The sequence below is a fragment of the Coptis chinensis genome, chromosome 2, assembly GCF_015680905.1.
Source record: "Coptis chinensis isolate HL-2020 chromosome 2, ASM1568090v1, whole genome shotgun sequence".
Classification (NCBI taxonomy): Eukaryota; Viridiplantae; Streptophyta; class Magnoliopsida; order Ranunculales; family Ranunculaceae; genus Coptis; species Coptis chinensis.
In genome coordinates, this window is record NC_141457.1 from 3,106,011 (window position 1) to 3,112,859 (window position 6,849).

Consider the following 6,849-nt stretch of genomic DNA (forward strand, 5'->3'; position numbering starts at 1 on the left):
TGATTTGTGGTGAATTGTTATAGGGTTATTGTGTTCTATAAAAATTGTTTTGGGCAGGATTATGTAAATGAAAATGTACAAGTATATGTATGAATTGCACCATTTGTAATGCTAAATGCGTCCCAAATAAAGTGTGTTTTTCTGGAATTTATATTATTCGCAACAATTTTGGTGTAGCTAAAAGATTTGATTCTACCGTAACGTAGACACCTTTTGCCACACTTGGTGTGTCGCTAAATTTATGGACGTCTGTTGTTGCCAAAATGTCTGACTAAAAATTCAAACTTTTCCAAGAACGGAAATAGTGTAGCAAAAGGTTGCCTTTTGCGACGCCTAGTTGTGCAACTAAAGGTATCACTTTTGCAACACCATCCTAGTTGTTACAAGCTCTCTTTTGCGACGCCAAGCACTGCAAATAGTTTGAAATAAATTTTCAATTAAGTTTCAATTAGTGAATTAGCAGTGCCCATAGGCGTCGCAACAAACTAGGAACATTTGCCACGCCACTTTTGGCGTTGCATTTGAGTATTTGAGACGCACTTTTTAGCCACGCCTTTGCAACGCCATCTGGTGCGTTGCGACAGATCTTTTGCCACGTTCAAAGGCACCTTTAGTGATGGGGGTATGGCGCTCCTAAAAACATGTTATATTGTAGAACTATTCATGGCATCTCTAACCAACTAATAATTAGCATGAGAGGAAGTTTAACCCATTCTCATGGTGAATAAACTAACCTTTAGATTGAAACTCTTTAATAAGCAATAAATCTTACTAACACATCAAGTCTTCATCAAACCCCTCTAATGGAGGTTTAGCTAAGATTCATTATACTATCATTAATAGACGAGTAAGAACAAGAAAATATAATTGAAACAATATAAATAAAATTGGCTTTATTAATGGTGTCTAGGGCTTAGAAACATAAATTAGGTTATACTATAAAGAGAGAGAGAGAGAGAGAGAGAGAGATTAACTAAGTGGTCTAAGAGATAGTTAAACTAATGAGGGTTATTTTTAGAGTTTAGCCTTAGTCCTCTTTATATAAGAGATGGCTAGGTTTACAAATTCGTGCATGGGCTTTGGAGCTATGTTTTGGGCCATGAAATCAAGCCCAAAACCTAATTACATATGTCTAAAAAGGGATTCTCTACTAGAAATTACGGCAATAGCCTTTTCATCCACTTTTACTCCTCTGATTGGGTCAAGTCCTGGACCATTAGAAAGCTCTTTCCGAGCTGGTCGTTTTGCATACAGTAGGCCCAATTCCGAGGTCTGAGCCCAAAGATACGGCTTGCGGAAGTTTTGTTGACTTTTATGATCTATTTCTGCCCGCGTTTACTTTGAATTTTCAGCTTTGACTGGGCTTTAAAAAAGCTTTTTCTCCTTGAATCTTGGCCTTTAATCATAGAACTTCTTAGCAACCAACATTTGCTCTTTTCTCTTGCAAAAGTGACATATTTCTTCCCATATTTGACTACAATACCTGAAATACACAAAAGCACGTAAACAGTATTAACTCTTATTTATTATACACATAATTGGTCTAAATGTAATATTATTAAGGGGGGTAAAACTATAGTTATGGGCTCTTATCAATGACTAAGAAATAAAAGTAATTGTCCCCTAATTTATCTCAAATATCTATACATCTAACTAGTATTTAAACAAGGATCATCAATCTAACTCCTAAATTAATACATGCATAATAATTAAATCATCTTAAGATAAACAAATATACAATGAACTATGATATGAAATGCAATGGCAGGTCCGTTTCTGAAACTTTTGGGTAGCGTGCCTAAGTAGGTTATCACAATTAGGAATGTGTCAAAACACATAGCACTCTGATTTTTCCACTCAAGTTTGCTAACTCTAGTGTGCAATGGGCACATGTTCCTCACAATCTCAATGACAATCCAAGAAAGCCGAGGTCGATCAAACACATCTACCACTTACTATCATACCAACCTATTCCTAATTGAGCTAGAAATCTTTATTAGGTGATATGGGGCGTAGGTGTTGGTTAAAGAAGGAAGGAAATGGATATTCAAAAAGACAAGTCTAAGAAAAAATGGTCTTCATATTATGTAACTAGAGAAAACCTTGTCCTTTTGCTTCTACACATTTTGCTCCATACTTAGTCTTTTTATTTTGGCTTTTTGACTCCTTTTATTCTATTGTTGTAGTTTTTATTTTATTTCTATTTTTATTTTTCGTTTCTTTTCTTTTCTTTAGATGGAAACTTCTTTTTATTTTCTTTTCTGAAGCAACTAACTAATTTTTGGTTTTCCACAGGTCTTTCTCTTTATTTTCTTTACTCATCCTATTTCTCAGACTCATTCAAAATGGGTATGCTTATTTTTATTTTTATTGGTTTTAAAGATGGGCAAAGGATTTGTGGTTGCGAAAAAGCTAATGAAAAAGGCTCAGTGGGGTGACTAGCGGATCATTACTTATAGGTATGAATTTTTAGCTATATCGATCTAAAGAGGGCCTAAATTCTCGCTTAGGATATGGTATGGTGATCAAGTAAGTGGATGTGTGATTTCTTTACTCGGAATTTACTTCTCCCTTGTGTCATCACTCAGATATTTCACTCTTATGAGGCTTTAAGGCTAGATGCTCACAGGATATGTATTAAGTACTCTAACCTAGGTCTCAAAAAAATACTGCCAAGTACAATCAAAGATGCTCATGCAAGATGTTCGTGAAAATATGCAATGACTATTACCTACGTATTAATCTAAGTTTCAAAGTTAAACCTTAATTCAAGTACTACGTGAGATTTCTAGACTAATATCATCATGGAGAAGGGAACAATACCATTATCACTAAGTGCATAACATAAACTATATTTTTGATATATATATATATATATTTTAAATTTTTATAAGACAAATAATATGTAATATAAAACCTAATATGTGCTTAAACATTTACAACGTGTTTCTATACCACCGCTAAACAGAATCATGCTTTGTCCCCAAAGTATGGAATGAAAATAAAAGATAGAGAGTACCATAGAAACGTGCTTGTAAATGGGAGCACCTGAAAAAGAAGGTTAATCTATACTAGTATAAATAAATAAAAACATACGCAACTCCTATATGAGTTCCACCCGTTATGGGGATAACATGAAATAATAAATAGCGCTTGGGACATAAGCGGACTCTAACGTAAATATAATAATACCATACATTCACAAATCAACATGCACCTATCATGGCTCCTATTGGATTAGCTTTCGAAATTTCATGAAATAGTGAATTTCACATAATTAAGGTACCTAATTACATTATGCATCCTAATTAAATCAAGATTTCGATATTTATACATGCAATTTTAATATGTAAATGTACAATGTGCTAAAATTAAATATACCACCCCCAAACAATTTGGGAGAAGGGGGTTCATGAAATAATTCAATAGCACAATTAAATTATGTAACTAACTAATTTTTATGATTTTTAACATTTTATAAAGAAAAGTGTGTAATTTACATCCTAAAAATGCCTAATTTTTGCAAATGTTTCTATCCCACCCCCAAACAATCGAACGCTTTGTCCTCAAAGTGTAAAGATATAAGAAAAAAATTTACCATAAAAACGTGGCAAAAATTGGCAGTACCTGTAACAAAAATATTATAAAGAAGATATGATAACATGAAACACAATTAAACTGTTACGTACTAACTAACATGGACTCTACTAGAGTAAATATGATATGCAAAAGGGTGACAAAAAGAATTGAAATGAAATACCAAAATATGCCACCCCCAAACAAAATTTGAAAACTCTTTTTAAGTTTGAAAATTTTTGTGGCCTATTTTCCAGAAAGGTGGTATGTTACAAAAAATTATATGGGTCTTTAAAACTTAGATTCCCTAGACTTAATGTGATATATATGTATTAACATGTAGTTTACCATATATCAATAATCTAAATAATTGTAGATCTTTCCATAAATAGTTAACACAGAAAGCACCATCAAACAGAATTAATGGCCAAGATTTCCTATGACGTGGCTTAGTGGAATAAGAGCGAAGCCCAATATATCTAGAACCTAATCGAACATACAATTTCTTCTTTTTCCTCCTATGAAAGGGATGCCAAGTGAATGAGTGTGAGAAAATGGATGGTTTTGGAAAATACGTGGGATGTAGATAAGTTTTAGAATGAAGGAATGGAAAAAATGAAAAAGTGTCAGGTGGCTTGTCCTTGGGTATTAGTTCTTCACCAGATGGGTTTAGAAAGTCATGCAGCACAGGAGAAACAAGAAGGTTTGGTGTAAACTCAAGGTTCCTTTGAAAAGGTGTAAGGTAGGGAATATTGGAGATAGAAGGTGAATGAGTGATATGAGGATGTAAAGTGGGTGAATGGTGCTCAACTAGTATTCTCAGTTCTAGATCATCAGAAGCCTTGAGATATGCTAGACATTCCTCAATAGGTGGGTCAGAAGAATTAGTAGGATAGAGGTTGAAAAATTCTTCTTCCGTCATGTCGTCAATGGATGAATGGATGCCAATAGGAGGGGACTCACGAGGTGGCAAAAAAGGGTTGCAAAATAGTCGAAAGAAATCTTCCTTGATGTTATCTACGTCTAGGGAGTAGAAATTGTGATCTTTGTCTTCTTCCATAAGAGGGGTATCTACTAGTGTGGGGACAAAAGCGTTAACCGCACTAATGTGAGATACAAAACTCTCAATGAACTTCACTTCTCCTTCTACATGCAAACCTAGTTGTCCCTGCTTTTGTCCAAACATGTTAACTTCCACAGAAAGATTCCCAAAAGAAAGAGTCATTGAGCCATCCCGACAATTGATTTGGCCATTGGCGGCTGCCAAGAAAGGACGCCCCAAGATGATGGGAATGGAATCATGAGCAACTTCTGTGTCGAGAATAATGAAGTCGGCTGGATAGTAAAAATCCTGAACTTTAACGAGAATATTTTCAACTACACCCTTGGGATACTTAATAGAACGATCGGCTAACTACAAAGTCATTTTGGCTGGTTGAAGTTTTGTTAGACCTAGTTGTTTATATCAATAAAAAGGGAGTAAGTTAACACTCGCCCCCAGGTCTTATAAAGCAGTTGTTATGAAGTACTCTCCCAAGGTGCATTGTACAGTAGGACAACCAGGGTCCTTGTACTTAATAATTTTGTTATGTTCAGATAAAGAGGAATATTGTTCAGTTAAGAAGGCTTCGTTGGGTATGTTGGTTTTCCTCTTCTTGGTGCACAACTCTTTTAGAAACTTAGCGGGTCTAGGTAGACTTTTTACAGCATCTAGAAAATGTAGGTTTATAGTCAGATTTTTAAACACTTCCCTAATCTTATCAAAATTCATGTCCTTTTTAGACATAACTAGTCTCTGGGGATACGGTGGTTTATCTCTATATATAGCATAAGGGTCAAAAGTATTATTAGTCTTTACATTATCTTTAGCCGTTTTCCATCTAAGTTTCCAAGTTGGAACCTCTACAGGCGTAGGATTATCAATTTCTATTATGGGGTCTTGTAAGGGTTTCCCTTTTGCTTGTGGTGGGACTGGAACTTCTACAGTTGTAGGGTCTTCAATTTCTATGGCAGTATTTGGTATGGTTTCATTTTCAGCTTCTGTTTACGGGCCATCTTCAGGCATAGTTACTTTGTTATCAATTACTCTCCCTGAACGAAGGGTAGTGACTGCCTGTAGGTCCCCTGGGGTTATATTACCATTACACTGAATACTGTTTATTTCAAAGGCGGTGTTTGTTGACTTAGGATTAGGCACTGCTTGACCTAGAAACACGCCTGTTTGGTTATTATTTTGGTTAGGAGACATGTCAATTACCTTTTGGCACAAAGACTGCATCATTTGCATCGTTTGTTGCATCGTTTTAGAGTTTTAATCATGCTAATCTTTCATCAAGTTGGAGTTTTGTTGCATAATTTTATTTTGTTTTTCCAACAAGGTCACTACTACTTCGTCTGTAGATGGTTGAACTGGAATTAAGGCTTGTTGAGCGTTCATGTCTTGATGTTGATAGTTCTGGGTCATGGGCACTAAACCTCTATTCTGGTCACCTAAGTTTCCTTGTCCTTGAGGTTAAGTTAACTGGTTAAAGTTTGATGGTTGTGGTGGTGGTTGTGCATAGACAAGAGGATAATAGAAGTCGGAATACTCAAGACTAAAACAGACATTACAACGAGTAGAGTTAATGTTCATGGTTGGAGTGGGTTGTTGTTGAACAGAGAGGGCATCTACCTTTTTAGTGAGGGCATCGATAAGAGTTTTAAGCTCGGGATCAGGTTTAACCTCAAAAGAAGAATGAGTGGAGCGGGAAGAGTCGTTACCTCCCCAATTGTTGTTCCTCTTAGATTGATCTTCTAAAAATTTATAAGCCTCCAAGGCTCCTTTACTAAGAAAACTACCCCCAGTCATGATATCTAGAAGCTCCTTATAATGATGTAAAAGCCCCTTGAAGAAGGCACGAACAAGCGTGTCTTTCGCTAGATTATGATGTGGGCATTCAATAAGAAGATCAGTGAAACGATTCCAGGCCTCTGAAAAGGATTCATGAGGATTCTGGCGGAAGAAATGAATCTTTTGAAGAATTTCATCTGTCTTCAGTGGTGGGTAAAACTGTTCCATGAACAATTGAACAAGTTTAGCCCATGAGTCCACAGAGTTTGGCATTTGGGCTGTTAACCAAGACATCGCCTTGTCGGCTAGGGTGAATGTAAACACCCTAAGTTTAACTTGATCCGGACTTACGCTAGGATGATGGAATGTAGTGAGAACTTATTCTATCCTAGGCATGTGTTGATAAGGTTTCTCGTGGTCTAAACCATGGAAAACCAGTAACA

The 6,849-nt window shown here is 35.9% G+C and overlaps 1 non-coding gene across 1 annotated transcript; it reads left to right on the forward strand.

Moving 5' to 3' along the window:
* Positions 1-6,494: 6,494 nt before the first annotated feature.
* Positions 6,495-6,600, forward strand: LOC147514385 (small nucleolar RNA R71). The gene has a single exon (XR_015214636.1). It is a non-coding gene; the product is annotated as a small nucleolar RNA R71 (small nucleolar RNA).
* Positions 6,601-6,849: the final 249 nt, after the last annotated feature.